The sequence below is a fragment of the Marmota flaviventris genome, chromosome 19 (assembly GCF_047511675.1).
Source record: "Marmota flaviventris isolate mMarFla1 chromosome 19, mMarFla1.hap1, whole genome shotgun sequence".
NCBI lineage: Eukaryota > Metazoa > Chordata > Mammalia > Rodentia > Sciuridae > Marmota > Marmota flaviventris.
Window position 1 is genome coordinate 31,333,315 of NC_092516.1, and position 18,280 is coordinate 31,351,594.

At 38.7% G+C, this 18,280-nt stretch overlaps 1 pseudogene; it reads right to left on the minus strand.

The window, feature by feature from the left end:
• Positions 1-6,804: 6,804 nt before the first annotated feature.
• LOC139702888 (cytochrome P450 3A21-like) overlaps positions 6,805-18,280 on the minus strand; it is a 251,432-nt pseudogene continuing 239,956 nt past the window's right edge.

The window sequence follows — 18,280 nt, forward strand, 5'->3', positions numbered from 1 at the left end:
CCAATTGCTCCCCAAACCCATGAGATAAAATTTAAATGCCTCAGAATCATAGCACCAGACCCCTCTCCATCTGGCAACAGCTGGTTTTTTTCAGAGATATGTGATGTTTTAAGAAACTGGCACATTTTGCCAATTGCTACAGTCCCCAAAAGTGGCATGTCCCTGTCTCTTTAGTTTGCAAAAATGATTCTAGAGCCTGACATGGACCCAAACGGGTTTTATTTTATTGGTTGTTCAAAACATTACAAAACTCTTGACATATCATTTTTCATACATTCGATTCAAGTGGGTTATGAACTCCCATTTTTACCCCAAATACAGATTGCAGAATCACATCAATTACACATCCACATTTTTACATAATGCCATATTAGTAACTGTTTTATTCTGCTACCTTTCCGATCCTCTACTATCCCCCCTCCCCTCCCCTCCCATCTTTGCTCTCTACCCCATCTGTTGTAATTTAATTCTTTCTCTTGTTTTTTTCCCCTTCCCCCTCAAATTCTCTTATATGTAATTTTGTATATCAATGACGGTCTCCTTCCATTTCCATGCAATTTCCCTTTTCTCTCCCTTTCCCTCCCACCTCATGTCTCTGTTTAAAGTTGATCTTTTCCTCCTGCTCTTCCTCCCTGCTCTGTTCTTAGTTGTTCTCATTATATCAAAGAAGACATTTGGCATTTGATTTTTAGGGATTGGCTAGCTTCACTTAGCATAATCTGATCTAATGCCATCCATTTCTCTGCAAATTCCATGATTTTGTCATTTTTTAGTGCTGCGTAATACTCCATTGTGTATAAATGCCATATTTTTTTTATCCATTCATCTATTGAAGGACATCTGGGTTGGTTCCACAGTCTAGCTATTGTGAATTGTGCTGCTCTAAACATCGTTGTGGCAGTATCCCTGTAGTACGCTCTTTTAAGGTCTTCAGGGAATAGTCCGAGAAGGGCAATAGCTGGGTCAAATGGTGGTTCCATTTCAAGCTTTCCCAGGAATCTCCATACAACTTTCCAAATTGGCCACACCAATTTGCAGTCCCACCAGCAATGTACAAGAGTACCCTTTTCCCCACAACCTTTCCAGCATTTGTTGTTTGCCTTCATAATGGCTGCTAATCTTACTGGAGTGAGATGGTATCTTAGGGTGGTTTTGATTTGCATTTCTCTGACTGCTAGAGATGGTGAGCATTTTTTCATGTACTTGTTGATTGATTGTATGTCCTCCTCTGAGAAGTGTCTGTTCAGGTCTTTGGCCCATTTGTTGATTGGGTTATTTGTTATCTTATTGTTTAATTTTATGAGTTCTTTGTATACTCTGGATATTAGGGCTCTATCTGAAGTGTGACGAGTAAAAATTTGTTCCCATGATGTAGGCTCCCTATTTACCTCTCTTATTGTTTCTCTTGCTGAGAAAAAACTTTTTAGTTTGAGTAAGTCCCATTTGTTGATTCTAGGTATTAACTCTTGTGCTATGGGTGTCCTATTAAGGAATTTGGAGCCCGATCCCACAAATATGTAGATTGGGGCCAACTTTTTCTTCTATCAGACGGCGTGTCTCTGATTTGATACCAAGCTCTTTGATCCATTTTGAGTTAACTTTGTGCATGGCGAGAGAAAGGGATTCAGTTTCATTTTGTTGCCTATGGATTTCCAGTTTTCCCAGCACCATTTGTTGAAGATGCTATCCTTCCTCCATTGCATGCTTTTAGACCCTTTGTCAAATATAAGAAAGTTGTAATTTTGTGGATTGGTCTCTGTGTCCTCTATTCTGTACCATTGGTCCACCCGCCTGTTTTGGTACCAGTACCATGCTGTTTTTGTTACTATTGCTCTGTAGTACAGTTTGAAGTCTGGTATCGCTATACCTCCTGATTCACACTTCCTGCTTATAATTGCTTTTGCTATTCTGGGTCTTTTTTTTCCATATGAATTTCATGATTGCTTTATCTATTTCTACAAGAAATGCTGTTGGGATTTTGATTGGCATTGCATTAAACCTATAGAGAACTTTGGGTAATATCACCATTTTGATGATGTTAGTTCTTCCTATCCATGAACAGGGTATATTTTTCCATCATCTAAAGTCTTCTTCTATTTCTCTCTTTAGGGTTCTGTAGTTTTCATTGTATAAATCTTTCACCTCTTTTGTTAGGTTGATTCCCAAGTTGTTTTTTTTTTGAGGATATTGTGAATGGGGTGGTTTTCCTCATTTCCAGTTCAGAAGATTTGTCACTGATATACAGGAATGCCTTTGATTTATGCGTGTTGATTTTATATCCTGCCACTTTGCTAAATTCAATTATTAGCTCTAGTAGTTTCTTTATAGACCCTTTTGGGTCTGTTAGATATATTATCATATCATCCACATATAGTGATAATTTAAGTTCTTCTTTTCCTATTTTTATGCCTTTAATTTCTTTCGTCTGTCTAATTGCTCTGGCTAGTATTTCAAGAACTAAATTGAATAGAAGTGGTGAGAGAGGGCATCCCTGTCTTGTTCCAGATTTTAGAGGGAATGCCTTCAGTTTTTCTCCATTCAGAATAATGCTAGCCTGAGGCTTAGCATAGATAGCTTTTACGATGTTGAGGTAAGTTCCTGTTATCCCTAGTTTTTATAGTGTTTTGAACATAAAGGGATGCTGTACTTTGTCAAATGCTTTTTCTGCATCTATCAAGATGATCATGTGGTTGTTATGGTTAAGTCTATTGATGTGGTGAATAACATTTATTGATTTCTGTGTATTGAACCAGCCTTGCATCCTGGGGATGAATCCTACTTGATTATGGTGCACAATTTTTTTGATATGCTTTTGTATTCAATTCACCAGGATTTTATTGAGGATTTTTGCATCTAAGTTCATTAGAGATATTGGTCTGTAGTTTTCTTTCTTTGAAGTGTCTTTGTCTGGTTTAGGAATCAGGGTGATGCTGGCCTCATAGAATGAATTTGGAAGAGCTCCTTCTTTTTCTATTTCTTGAAATATCTTGAAAAGTATTGGTATTAATTCTTCTTTGAAGGTTTTGTAAAACTCTGCTGTATATCCATCCGGTCCAGGGCTTTTCTTGGTTGGTAGTCTTTTGATGGCTTCTTCTATTCCCTCCTTTGTTATTGGTCTGTTTAAATTGTGTGTATCTTCCTGACTCAATCTGGGCGAATCATATGACTTAAGAAATTTATCGATATCTTCACTATCTTCTATTTTATTGGAATATAGGGTTTCAAAATAATTTCTAATTATCTTCTGTATTTCTGTAATGTCCGTTGTGATATTGCCTTTTTCATCCCATATATTAGTAATTTGAGCTCTCTCTCTTCTTCTCTTTGTTAGCATGGCTAAGGGTCTGTCGATCTCATTTATTTTTTCAAAGAACCAACTTTTTGTTTTATCAATTTTTTCAATGTTTTTTTTTTGTTTCAATTTCATTGATTTCCCTCTGATTTTAATTGTTTCTTGCCTTCTACTACATTTGCTGTTGTTTTGCTCTTCCTTTTCTAGGGTTTTGAGATGAAGTGTGAGTTCATTTATTTGTTGGTTTTTCCTTTTTTTAAGGAATGAACTCCAGGAAATGAATTTCCCTCTTAAAACTGCTTTCATTGTGTCCCATAGATTCTGATATGTTGTGTGTGTATTTTCATTCATCTCCAAGAATTTTTTTATTTCCTCCTTTATGTCTTCTGTAACCCATTGATCATTCAGTAACATATTGTTCATTTTCCAGGTGATGCAGGATTTTTCCTTCCTTCTTTTGTCATTGATTTCCAGTTTCATTCCATTATGATCAGATAAGTTGCATGGTATTATCTCCACACCTTTATATTTACTAAGATTTGTCCTATGGCATAATATATGGTCTATCTTTGAGAAGGATCCATGTGCTGCTGAGAAGAACGTGTATCCACTTGATGATGGTTGATATATTCTATAAATGTCAGTTAAATCTAGGTTATTGATTGTGTTATTGAGTTCTATAGTTTCTTTATTCAGCTTTTGTCTGGAGGATCTGTCCAATGGAGAGAGCAGTGTGTTGAAGTCACCCATAATTATTGTGTTGTGGTCTATTTGACTCTTGAACTTGAGGAGAGTTTGTTTTATGAACGTTGCAGCACCATTGTTTGGTGCATATATATTGATAATTGTTATGTCTTGTTGGTGGATGGTTCCTTTTAACAGGATATAGTGTCCTTCTTTATCCCTTTTGATTAACTTAGGTTTGAAGTTGATTTTATTTGATATGAGTATGGCCACTCCTGCTTGCTTCCGAGGACCATGTGAGTGGTATGATTTTTCCCAACCTTTCACCTTCAGTCTGTGTATGTCTTTTCCTATCATATGAGTCTCTTGAAGGCAGCATATTGTTGGATTTGTTTTTTTAATCCAGATTATTAGCCTATGTCTCTTAATTGGTGAATTTAAGCCAATAACATTTAAGGTTACTATTGAAATATGGTTAGTACTACCCGTCATGCTTGTTTATTTATTTATTTTAATATGGCTAGTTTTTCCTTTTTGGTTATTTTTTTCCCTTCCCTTTACTGAGTTACCTTCCACTGTTAGTTTTGGGTTCTGTTTTTCAATTCCTCTTCTTGTAGTGTTTTGCACAAGATGCCTTGCATTGCTGGTTTTCTGGCTGTGAATTCTTTTAACTTTTGTTTATCATGAAATATTTTAATTTCATTGTCAAATCTGAAGCTCAATTTTACTGGATACAGTATTCTTGGTTGGAATCCATTATTTTTCAGCGTTTGAAATACGTTGTTCCAGGATCTTCTCGCTTTCAAAGTCTGTGATGAAAAATCAGTAGTTAACCTAATTGGTTTACCCCTGAATGTAATCTGCCTCCTTTCTCTCATAGCTTTTAATATTCTCTCCTTATTCTGTATGTTGGCTATCTTCATAATTATATGGCTTGGAGTTGGTCTACTATGGTTTTGAATCTTTGGGGTCCTGTAGGCTTCCAGGATTTGGCAATCCATTCCATCTTTCATCTCTGGGAAGTTTTCTAGGATTATTTCATTTAATAGGTTGTCCATTCCTTTGGTTTGAACCTCTATGCCTTCTTCTATCCCAATGACTCTCAAGTTTGGTTTTTTTATGACATCCCATATCTCTTGGATAGATTGCTCGTGAGATTTAAGCATCCTTTCTGTGTTGACTATATCCTTTTCAAGTTGATAAACTTTGTCTTCATTATCTGATGTTCTGACTTCTACTTGATCTAGTCTATTTGTAATATTCTCGTTAGAGTTTTTAATTTGGTTTATGGTTTCCTGCATTTCTAGGATTACTGTTTGGTTGTTTTTTTTTTAAATCTCTATCTCCTGGTTAAGCTCGTTCTTTACAGTTTGAATTTGTTTGTTTAATTCGTTTTCAAAATATACTTTTATTGCTTGGACTTGCTGTCTCATGTCTTCTCTAATATTCCATTCCATCTGAGTTAGGTATGCCTTGAGTTTTTTCCCTGTCCATGTTTCTGATACTTCTAGTTCCTCCTGTAGATTTAAGTTGTCCTGCATTGTTTGTAATCCTTTTTTCCCTTGTTTTTTCATATTGTTCACGTTAATTTCCAGCTCTGTTTGACTGCTGTGTAACTGCTTTCTCCTATAAATTTGTTTTGGTTTTGTATATCTCTGTTGTCTCTCCTTTGTGGTGGGAGATTATGCCTAGAAATGTTGGGCTTTATTGTACTTTAAAGCTGATTCATTCAATTCATAAAAGGCTTCTGGGTTCTGTTTGTTTTGGTTTTTATAGTTCCACTATCTCTCCTTTGTGTTAGGATACAATGTTTAGAGATGTTGGATTTAATTGTGATTTAAGGTAAATTCATTGGTTTCATTAAAGACCTTCAGATTTTGATGGAATATAGAGAACTGAGGTTTGGACTTAGGATTTTATGTTAAGGTCGGGTGATTTGAAGGTATGGAGGTTAGTATATGTTAGCTTCTTTGGGGGGTTACTCAAATGCAGGTGGCTATTAACAAGAGAATAGACAGGAGTACTTGGGGGTAGTTAAGGGCTTAGGCAGACTATAGACCTATTCATAGTATTCATCTATTTGCATTTAGTAAGTTATATGTAGTCTGGGTGTTCATGCTTAAGAGGAAAGATGGGGAAAAGTTAAGGATGCAAACCAAGAAAGAGAGAGGGAGAGAAGAAAGAAAGAGAAAAGAATAGAAAAGAAAAGAAATGATAAAAATTAATAATAATAATAAAATGCAGTAAAATAAAAATTACAATTGAAGTGAAAAAAATTACAATTGAAGAAGAAAAAAATAATTAACAAACATACAAAAAAATTAAAATTAAAAAATTAAAGAATTTTAAAAATTGAGAAAAGAGAAAAAAAGGGGGGGCACTGTTAGGCTTCTATTTTCTTCGCTTCCCATAGGTGGTGCTGCCTTCCGGGCCAAGATTTTGCCCTCTGGCTGTAGGATACAGTCCGTGTGAGGCCGCTCCCTCCTCCCCCTCTGGTGTCTCTCAAAAACCTGTTAGCTTAGGTTTATTCCTGGCCTCTCATCCCCTGGCTTCTCCTGCTAGTCTGGCCTTCCCCAGTGTGATGCCTCTCGGCAGTTAGAACTGTACTCTGGGCCTGCAGTTTGCTGGGTGTGGAGGGTGGCTATTGGGAACCGGCACCCTATTGTTTTGATTTTTTCCACTTGCCCCTCCCCCAGAGCTGGCAAGACAGGTTTCGTTTTCGCTGCTGATGGGAGGGGGAGTTGGAGGTCAGGTGTCTTTACTCTTTTGCCACATCTCTATGCAGGCTCGTTCTGATAATCCCTCCCCTGGAAAGCCTGGGAGAGATTTTATACGAATTCCCCTGTACGGGAGATGGGCTGAGTAACACACACCTGTTTTATTGTTGCAATCTGTTGGAAACTGGCGTTGGTGACGTCAGCTCTCCAAGATGGTGGCCGGTGGCTTCCTTGGTGGACTTTCCGTTGTGGGGGATAGAACTGGACCGCTTCCTTCCTCATCTCAAACCCCAAACTCAGCCCGGAGCTCAGTGAGGGCACAGCCAGCAGGACTCCACAGAATCCGTAGCGCCGTTTCTCTCTGCTTGCTGGTCGCTTCTCGGAGGTGCCCCGCCATCTGCAGCCACAGGGCGGGCCGCGGCGGGCGGTGGATTGGTCAGCCTGGATCTCCGGTTGCACAGTTGGCTCGCGCTTGAGACTCAGTAACCGGTCCTCGGTGATGGAAATCCTTCCTCTAGGTTTCGGTGCACCCCAATTTTGCTGGAAATTCCTAACAAGATAGCTTTTTGTCGTTCTAACTCGTTATTCACCTGCGCAGTGACGCGGTACATGGGGTGTGATGCACTCTATTCGCGGCCATCTTTGCCGGCTCCCAAACGGTTTTCTATCTGGGAATTCCTATTCTTCCTTCAGGAGTGAAGCAGGACATCATCTCCTCCAGCCACCCACTTCCACTGCCTCAGCAGGCAGCTGATAGGGAGAGTCCCACTTCTGCTCATCCACAGGCCCTATTAGTGACAGTCAACTCATGATGCACATTAAACTCAATGTACATGGGTTTCTGTATTTCAAAAAATACAGAATTTAGGGGCCACCAGGTTACAGCAAAGGAGAAGCAATTGCACATGGGCATAAGTCCTAGGACACAGGGCCATGAGCAACCATCTAGAGGCTGTGAATACACAGGTGAAGCCAAGAGACACCACAGTGTCAATCAACTCAGAGACTTGAAAAAGAGGGCACTGTGACCAACTCATTCTAGGGGAAACAGCAACTAGATCCAAATTACAAACAAAACATAACAACAAATTCAGGCTAAATGCCTATCTCTTTCATGAGGCTCAGTGCAAAATTTTTAAACAAAATAACAAACCAAACCTAGTAGCAGTGATCAAAAGATAATATACACCATGACAAACTGGATTTTAACCCTGGAACAACAGGGTGGTGTTCCAGAGAAAGAAATACAGAGGAAAAAAAACACAGCCCTTTGCATTGCTGATTCTGCTTTCTGGAATGCTCTTTCCCTGGCTGTTCATGGGACAGATGCCTAATACTTAATGTCTCAGCTTAAAATACCTTGTACTCAGAAAGACTTCACTGACTCTCCCAGGCAACTAGATGCCCTATTACTTGCTCTCTCAACATCCTATTCATTTCCTTCCAGGCAATTAAGCAATGGGTAGTTACTGAATTTGTGTTCCTGCCTGTTGGCTGTCTCTCAACCCTAGCATGTGACCCTCTTGAGGCAGGGATCTTTTATCTATTTTACCTTTGTATCTTCAACATGGACAAAGCACCTGACACACAGTAGAATTTTATAGATATGGGTTGAATAAATCAAATTCTGGAATTCTAAGGATCATAGCAAGATACTCCAGGTGGTGCCAGTCTGTTTTCACAGAATCTATTTCTTCCAAGAGGAATGCATACCCAGCACAGGCAGATTTCCTTCAAGAACAATGCCTACTTTTACTCCAGATGGGGGGACTGCTCAAGTGACTGCAAGGTCTCTCTGCAAAATTTGGAATAATTTTCTTTTGATTCAGTACCATTTCTTTCTTTAGGAGGACAGCCTAACAGAAGTGAAATATTAGCAGTGTTCAAGGACAGAACCCCTGTGCCCACAGTCTGCTGCAGTCTGGCTGGGCACAATTCATGAGACACTTGTCAAGCAGAAATGAACGTTATTTTTAGAACACAAAACCGCACCACACAAGCTCTTCAGGAATTCCCTCAGAGCTCAAGTGCCACCCACACCTTCCCACGAGCCTCTCAACCCCCACTCCTCCTCTCTTGAGGCCGATTGGCTGGGTCACATGGGCGGAGCCAAAAGAGTCCCCCAATGAGCAGCTCCATGGTCTGAAAGGGTGGGGAAACAGCCCAATGAGCATCACCGCAGAGGAGCCAATTAGCTGGCAGCTGGAGGTTTGCTGGGGCCATGGTGAGCCAATCAGCTGGAAGTTTGCTGGGCCACTATAAACCAATCAGCTGGAAGTTTGCTGGGGCCCCTTCGGCTGTGGCTCTCAACATCTCCCCTTCTCTGTTTAAACAACAAGCATGTGGCTTAGGGACTGTGCCTGCCTTAGGTTGTCCAATACTACATATGGTCCTTACCCATCATCGGATGAGCTGACTTCAAGGCGTCAGCCTCCTGTCTTAGGTTGGTACCATTGCAATTGGATCTTACCCGTCATTGACTACCAGTCCAGCATACAGCCACATCTGTGGATAGGCCTTTGTACCAGTGGTGGGGTGAGGTTCTTTGCCTCACCACTATTGGCCCCAAAATTTTAGCTGAATGACCATCACAAGCAAAAGGGAGGAAGATGCACCAAGCCAATTGACGGCTCCTTTTGGAAAAATTGTACCACCGATGACACCATCAGCAAAAATACTCCAACACTACCACAAGTTGCTGCACCAACAGATAGTTCACAATGCATACAAGTGATACATAGTCCAGGCAAGTTCTGCAAGCAGTTCAGTGATAGCTACTGCAGAAGCTGTAGATTGGTTTTATTTTTGTCTTCACCGGCACTGGGATGAAGATAGGAATTCTGGCAATAATGGCTAAAGAAAAAATTATGTAACATTGCAGTAGGCACTAAAAGAAAACAATTTTCTGAACAATTTACATTATCCTGAACAGAATTATTAAATATAATGAAAAGGAAAGGTGAAAGTAAGCAGATCTGTAAACCTCCTTTTTTGTTCACATATTAAAACAATCTTCCACAGCTGTTTACCCAATTTAAATTAAACCATTTAAATCACGTGAATAAGAAAAAAAATATTTGGATCCATTTTTTCATGAGTGCTCATCATATATGATATATATAGACATACACACATACAAACATACAACACAAAACACAAGTGTGCACACATAATATAATACATACAACACATAACATAATAGTAAAGGCCCTGTAACTTTTTACAGGTGAAATCTCCATTGCTATGTTTAAAAACTCCATAGTTAAAAAATAGAACTGATCAGCAAAACATTAAGCTAGGTCTGTATGAGCTCAAAAAAAAATAGAACTTTATGATGTGGGAAAGGGCAATAATAAAATAGATATTGAAAAAAAATCCTGGTTTCATTAGCCTCTAGGTGTGGAAGAACCACTGTCACAGATTTAAGGATAGCCAAACTGGAGTTCTGGATATCAGCTGTTATGGATTTGAGCCAAATCATCATCTTTTTGGTCTGTAGAAATCGCTTTAGTTAATCTCTCTGGAATCCAAATTGGCTGATGTTCTCCCTGTGGAAACACACAAACAGACCCCCGACTCCAGACATTCACTGGGTCAGGACCTTTCCATTGTTCTATTAGAATATCCTTACAAAGTACCTTAGGCTTATGTACATTTTTTGAACACATATGCCTTTTCGCAGCACTAATCCCTGATGAATCCAAATTTTAAAAGTTTAGAATAAAAAGGGTTATTTTAAGTTTATCTTTGAGGGATATATACCCCTTCCCAATTCCCTCTTTTTGCTTTAATAAGTACATTTTAATAGTTTGATGAGCTCTTTCAACTATGCCTTGTCCCTGTGGATTGTATGGGATTCCTGTTATATGAGTAATGCCAAATGATGAGCAAAAATGTTCAAAAGAGGTAAAAGTATAGCCAGGACCATTATCTGTTTTAATTGTTTTGGAACACCTACAGTGGCGACATTTTGTAAGCAATGAGCTATAATATCTTTAATTTTTTCTCCAGTATGAAGGGAGCCCATCAAATATCCAGAAGAAGTATCAACTATAACATGCAAATATTTTAATCTTCCAAATTCTGGCAAGTGTTTGACGTCCATCTGCCAAATATGGTTAGGTATCAGTCCTCTAGGATTGACTCCAAGATTAACTTGTGGTAAAAAGGTCACACAATTTTGACATTGTTTTATTATTTGTCTAGATTGTTCCTTAGTTATTTTAAAGTGCTTTTGTAAAGTATTAACATTGACATGGAACCTTTTATGAAAATTTGTAGCTTCTTCTAGTGTACAGAAAATAAGTATGTCATGTGTAGTTTTATCTGCTAAATCATTGCCCAAACTAAGGGCTCCAGGCAATCCTGTATGTGCCCTGATATGTCCTATAAAGAATGGGTCTTTTCTGTCCCAGATTAGACTTTGTATAGTGGAAAACAAAGAGAAAACAGTAGAGGAAGGGGAAATCCTACCAGCATCTTCAAGGGATACTATAGCATTAACTATATACTGACTATTGGAAAATAAATTAAATACAGAATGTTTAAACATCACAAAAGCTTGTAATACTGCATTAAGCTCTACCTTTTGAGCTGATTGTTTGGGTACTAAAAATGTAAAAGTTTGATCAGGTGTAACTACTGCTGCTGTACCATTACTTGACCCATCAGTGAATATATTTGGAGCATTCATGATAGGTGTTTTTCTTGTCATTTTTGGAAAAATTACAGGGTGCAATGACCAAAAAGACAACAAAGGAGTAGATGGTAAGTAGTTATCAAATGAAACATTATATTTCCACATGATTATTGCCCAAGTATTTAACTCATTAGCTAACTTATCAATTTGATCCATAATATATGGAGTAATAATTTTATTGGGAGAAATTCCAAACACTCCCTTTGCTGCTTTTATTCCTTTGAGTATTAATTGTCCTACAGCCTCAGGATACCAGTAAGAATAGTGTTAGGAGAATAAGATAAATGTATTCATAATAATGGACCTTCTTGCCAAAATACTCCTGTAGGAATATTTTTGTTGGTAGTACAATAAATAATAAAGGCAAACTTATATCAATTCTATCCAAATGGATATTTTCCATATATGTTTCAATGATTTTTAATGCCTTTCTTGCTTCAGGCATTAACATTCGGGGTGAATTTGGATCTGATGGACCTTTTAGGATATCAAATAAAGGTCCCAACTCTCCTGTTGGTATACCTAGATAAGGTCTTATCCAATTTATGTCTCCTAATAACTTTTGAAAGTCGTTAAGTGATTTGAGTTGATCTACTCGTATTTGAATTTTTGGTGGACGGACCATGGTTGAGGATAATAGAACTCCTAAATAATTAATTGGAAAATTTAATTGTACTTTATCTATTGCTAACTCTAGATTATAATTTTTTAATAAGTTTGTAAGTGTGTCATAACATTCTAGCAATGTGTTTTTATCTTTGTGTGCTAATAATACATCATCCGTATAGTAAAATATTTGTAGTTCAGGATTTTGATTTCTAAGTGGCTAGATTACTTTGTTAACATAAATTTGACACATAGTTGGGCTGTTAGCCATCCTTTGAGGGAGTACTTTCCATTCATATCTCTGATCAGGACCTTCATGATTCAGTGCAAGGATAGTAAATGCAAAACGTGGACTATCCTCAGGATGAATTGGAATTGAAAAAAAAATCTTTAATATCTATAACTAAAACATACCAGGTTTTTGGCAAAGCAGAATTAAGGAATCCCCAATTGAGCAGGTCCCATAATAACCATCTCATTATTAATGGATCCTAAATCTTTCAATAATCTCCATTTACCAGATTTCTTTTTGATGACAAAAATGGGAGTATTATGGGGAGATACAGAAGGTTGTATATGTCCTTCTGCTAATTGTTGTTTGACCATGTCATGGGCTGTTTGTATCTTTTCTTTAGTCAGGGGCCACTGAGGAACCCATACTGGCCTTTCTGATTTCCATGTAATTTTTATTGTCTCAGTGACCCCTCCTGAAACCCCAATCCATGTCTGTCTGTTCCTTGATCTATTTGTATTGGTGCTGCTATACCTTGTTCTTGTTCTCCTAATCTTTTTCCTTTCCTAAAACCTTGTCTAGCCATAATAGTGGATGCATTTGAATTGATGTTATTTGTTAATTTTAGTCCTAATTATTCTAGGACATCTCATCCCCATAAATTTACGGGAAGGTGATCCAATACATATGGCTGTATAGTTCCTTCACATCCTTCAGGATCCTTCCAATCTAATACCATTGCACTTCTATGGGGATTAGTTGCCACTCCTAGGCCTCGAAGCATTTGAGTGGCTTGTTGTAATGGCCAGTGTTTTGGCCATTCTTGACAAGAGATGATGCTAAGGTCTGCACCTGTATCCAGTAGCCCATTAAATTCATGTCCTTGAATATTTAGTTTTAGCATGGGGCAAGAATCTAAATTAAAAGAAAGCATAGCCCAATCTACACCTGTGGAGCCTAATCCCCTGGAACCTCGTTCTACAGTATGACTGGAAAATTTATCATGTAGGCTGGGTATTATTAATAACTGTGCTATTCTATCTCCTGGTGAAATTACTGACATACCCTTTGGAGAACTGGCTATAATTTTTATTTCACCTTCATAATCGGGATCAATTACCCCAGGACTTATCATAAGTCCTTTTAGAGTAGAAGAACTGTGTCCCAATAATGAGCCTACTGTTCCTTTGGAAAGAGGCCCTTTTACCCCTGTGGGAATGATTTGAACTCCCATCTCTGGAGTTAGTACTGTTCTGGCAGAGGCACAGATATCCAATCCTGCACTTCCTCTGGTTTGTCTAGTGAGGGATCTAATGGATAATGTGTCCTGGGCACTACCCTGATGGTGTTGCTGGGTTCCTCCAGTGCCCTGTATATTTGTGGTCATGGGCCCCGGAGCATTGGGCCCCCATGTCCGTTTTTTGACAATGGAGCCCGATGCCTTTCTCCACGATATCATGGATAGACACCTGGTCCTTGTTCATTTTTTGATAACAGAATGAGCCAATCAGATGGAAGTTTGCTGGGCCCCCTTCGGCTGTGGCTCTCAACAACAGTCCATACCACACTATTGTAGAAAGTCAGTCCAGTACCTCTCTCCAGGGAATGCATTTTCAGGAATAATTCAGCAAAGAAAAACACCCAATGGCCAACATCAACTACACAACAGGAAGCATTTTATATGCTTTTTGTGTTTAATTCACTGAGTCCCCAAATAATTCTATGAGGTAGATACTATTAGCACCCTCATGTTCCAGATGAGGAAACCAAGGCCCAGAGGAGTAAAGAAACTGCTCCCATGTCACACAGCTGGTTCATGTTGGAACATGATTCAAATTCATGGTATCAGATGCCAGAGCAAGAGATGTGACCTCAAAGTCATCTATGTAAAGATGTCCCTTGTGACAATATTTGCAGCAGTAGAAATCTGTGCACAGTCTCTTACTCCACTCACTTTCAATCTGTGGCTATAGTCACTTGAAATGAACTTCCAAGGCTTTTCAATCCTATCACTGCTTGTCTGGTCCCTGGTCAATTATCAACTCTCCTTAGGATTCCTCTCATTTCCAAATTAAAATTAATCCTGGACTGTCTGATGCAGTAGGACCTCATGATTGAGCTCTTGAAATGTGGTTGCTCCCCATTGATACCTGCTATCCAATGTCATGTGAATTTACTAGAGTGAGAGACTCAGTGTGAAAAATAGAAATAAGGTATTGAAAATTTTTATAGTTACCATATATTGAAAATTATAGTGTTAAGTTTGGATTTGGTTTTTTCACCAACGGATCATGTCAGAAACTTGGTCCCTAGTGTGGTGATGTTATCAGCAGGTGCGACTTACCACAAGTTTGGTATAGCAGGAACTCATTCCTAGCCCAACCCCATGGTCTGGCATCCTGTCTCTTCCTGTCATTTTGAAGCCAGAATTAGACAGGCAGATAGGCAAGGGTCAAATCCAGATAATGGAAGAATTGAAATGTTAATTCCTTTAGAACCTATCAAGGTAGCTTCCCACCTTTTGGCCATCCCACCAAGCATCTCCTAGGCCTAGTCACATACAGAGAGGAAAGAGAAAGAGATAAGGAGAAGAAAGTAGGAGAACAAAGGAAGCCTAGGACATATTTTTTAAAAGGCAGAACATCTCACTTCTTGGGATACCAGGATACCAGCTATGGCCCCCTTCTCCCTACTTGGAGAAGTCTATGTTACCCCTTTTTAAATAAACCCTGCTTTATATGCTTGCCTACGCATGCTTCTCTAATGTTATACTTCAACATGTGGGGAAGTAGGACTTGTCACTGGTAACCAATAGTATCAATTTCTCCCTCTTTCAAGTGCTTCTACCATGATGATACCTGATGGATGGAAGCCAGAAGAACTCTCACAAGAGCCAAATCCATGCTGCTGGAACTTTCGGCCATCAAAACTGAGCTAAAGATCTTGAATAATTTTTCTTATCAAAATTATTTTAAGAGTTCATCTCACTTCTAGTCAGAATGGCAATTATCAAGAATACAAGCAACAGTAAAAGTTGGCGAAGATGTAAGGGAAAAGGTACGCTCATACATTCCTGGTGGAAATGCACATTGGTGTAACCACTATGGAAAGCAGTATGGAGATTCCTCTGAAAACTTGGAATGGAACCACCATTTGACCTAGATATCCCACTCCTCAGTTTATACTCAAAGGACTTTAAATCAGGATACTACAGTAACACAGCCACAGCAATGTTTATAGTAGCTGAATTCGTAGTGGCCAAACTATGGAACCAATCTAGGTGTCCTTCAACAGATGAATGGATAAAGAAATTGTGAGGAAGAGATCCAAGATGGCAGGCTAGAGGGAGGCTGCATTCCTTGTCACTCCATGACCTAGGATTCAAGCAGTGGGAATACTGTTTCTCTGTGAGTTATTAAAGGACCCCTGACAGCTGCTCACATGTAGGAATCCTGGCTGACATGTCCACTCAGGTCCCCTGACCTCAATGTCTGTGTAGAACCCCCAGCATCAGTGCCTGTGCAGGATGCCCAGCTGCCACTCCCATGTGGGCCCCCATCTACCAGCATAGGGATCCCCTTTCACCTCCATCTTGAGACACTGTAACTGTTGCCATAGTCACTTGCACCTGGGGACAACTGACAGGGTCTAGAGACAGCTACCAGCAAAAACACTGCATGCTACAGAGCAGCATTTCTGAGCATGCTGCCCAAGGCCACCACCTGGCCCTACCTGATACCCCATCTCTGAAAGCAGCTGCCTCTATTTTGAAACACTTTTGTTGCCATCTTTAGTTGGGGCAACTCCCAGATTGGGACACTGGCTGAGGCCTAGAAGCAATATCAAGGTAACTTTAGTTCCACAACTCCCCCTTCACCCCCACAGCCACTAACCTGGCACAGTGCTTGCAGCTATGTCATTGGTCAGTAGCTCACAAAGCCTGGTCCTGATCTGCCCAATGCAAAACAGATCTCCATGACAGGTGCACAGGCCCCAGAGTGCAACCCACAAGAATTCCAGAGACAGAGAGAGAGGTTCCTGAGTGGGAAGTAGAAAGACAGTGGGTGAGTGAGATAGAGTTTAGAAACTAAATTAGAGACCAGGAATTGTGAGGCCTACAGGTGATATAAGCAGATAAGACAAGGTGCCAACATCACATGAGCAGGCCCCAAAGCAGATCCTTGGGGTGCAGACTCCCAATAGGGACTGGCAAGGGCTCTACCCCACCTCCAGGAGTTCCACCCCCAATGCCAACCCTCCCACCCTAATAACCTTCACCATCCTGAGGGTGGAGATAACAGCAAACAACTATCTATTGCATGAGAAGGGAAACAGGAAAGATACTGAATTCCCACAGAAACAATCCTTAAATTTTCCTTTGAGTTTTTTTCTTTTCTCTTTGTATTATTTTCTCTCTCTCTTCCCCCACCCTCACATCCCCAACATTTGTGAAACCAAGTACTTTTCATACATTAGGCCACTGAGGACTGGAATGTCTGAATAGTATACTACAATTGCATTGTATATACTTTTATCTCTTATTTTTACATTTTTAATTTTTCTTAATTTTTATATTTGTTTGTTTTTTTATACTCTATTGTCTTCTCACTTGTCTCCCCAAAATCACTTTCTATCTTTTCTCCTGCCACCAGCCAACTTCTTTTGATTCCTCTTTCATGCTTCCTAAGATCTATTAACTCTATGTCCTCACCTCCTACCTCCTTAACATCTCATCCTACACCCCACCCCTGGTTCTTTCTTTGTACACCATCAGAAACTATAGACCTTTTGCAAACTGACTGTTTATATTGTAGATAATCATTAAACTCACCATTTCTGTGTATTGTGACAAAACCACAAGCATCTTAGTAAGATGTTTGGTTTAATATTTTATATTGTTTGTATTAGGATCTGTTAATATCAATCTCCCCCTTAAAGGAGAGGTATTGGAACCCTGCAGGGACAGTATAAGCCTACAGGGTAAAAACTGTAGCACCTCAGATCCACAGTGCTAGAATGGAAGATACAGGAACAACATGAAAAGACAAGGGAAGAAAATGCCCCAAACAAACCAAGACACTACATTATTCGATTCTATGACCAGCTCAGCAGAAGAACTATCAGAGAAGGAGTTCAGGATGTACATTCTTAAAATATTCTGTGAATTAAAGGATGATATAAAAGAGCAAATACAGATCAAAGAAAGATCATTTTAATAAAGAGCTACATAAGTAAATACAAGAAGCAAAAGATTAATTCAATAAGAAAACAGAGATTCTTAAAAAAAACAGAAATCCTTGAAATGAAGGAAACAATAAACCAAATTAAAAATTCATAGAAATCATCACCAACAGATTGATCACTTGAAAGACAGAACATCAGACAATGAAAACAAAATATACAATCTTAAAAATAAAGTTACCACACAGTGAAGATGCTAAGAAACCATGAACGGAACATCCATGAATTATGAGATAGCATAAAAAGACCAAATTTAAGAGTTATTGAGATAGAGGAAGGCATAGAGTTACATACCAAAGAAATGAACAATCTATTCAATGAAATAATATCAGATTTTAAATTTTTAAAAATAAATTTTTAATTTTTAAATTTTAATTTTAAAATAAATTTAAATTTTAAAATAAATTTTCCAAACATGATAAACGAATTGGAAAATTAAATACAAGAGGCTTACAGAACATCAAAATGTACAGAATTACAACAGATTTACACCAAGGCACATTATAAAGAAAATGCCTTGCAGACAGAATAAGGAGAGAATTTTAAAAGCCACAAGAGAAAATAATATGATTACATATAGGGGAAACCAATTAGGATCTCTGCAGATTTCTCAATCCAGACCTTCAAAGCTAGAAGAGCCTGAAATAACATATATCCAATTCTAAAAGAAAATGGATGCCAACCAAGAATCATATGTAGCAAAATTAAGCTTTAGGTTTGATTATGAAATTAAAATCTTCCATGATAAATAAAAGTTAAAAGAATTTACAACTAGAAAGCCTGTACTACATAACATCCTCAGCAAAATA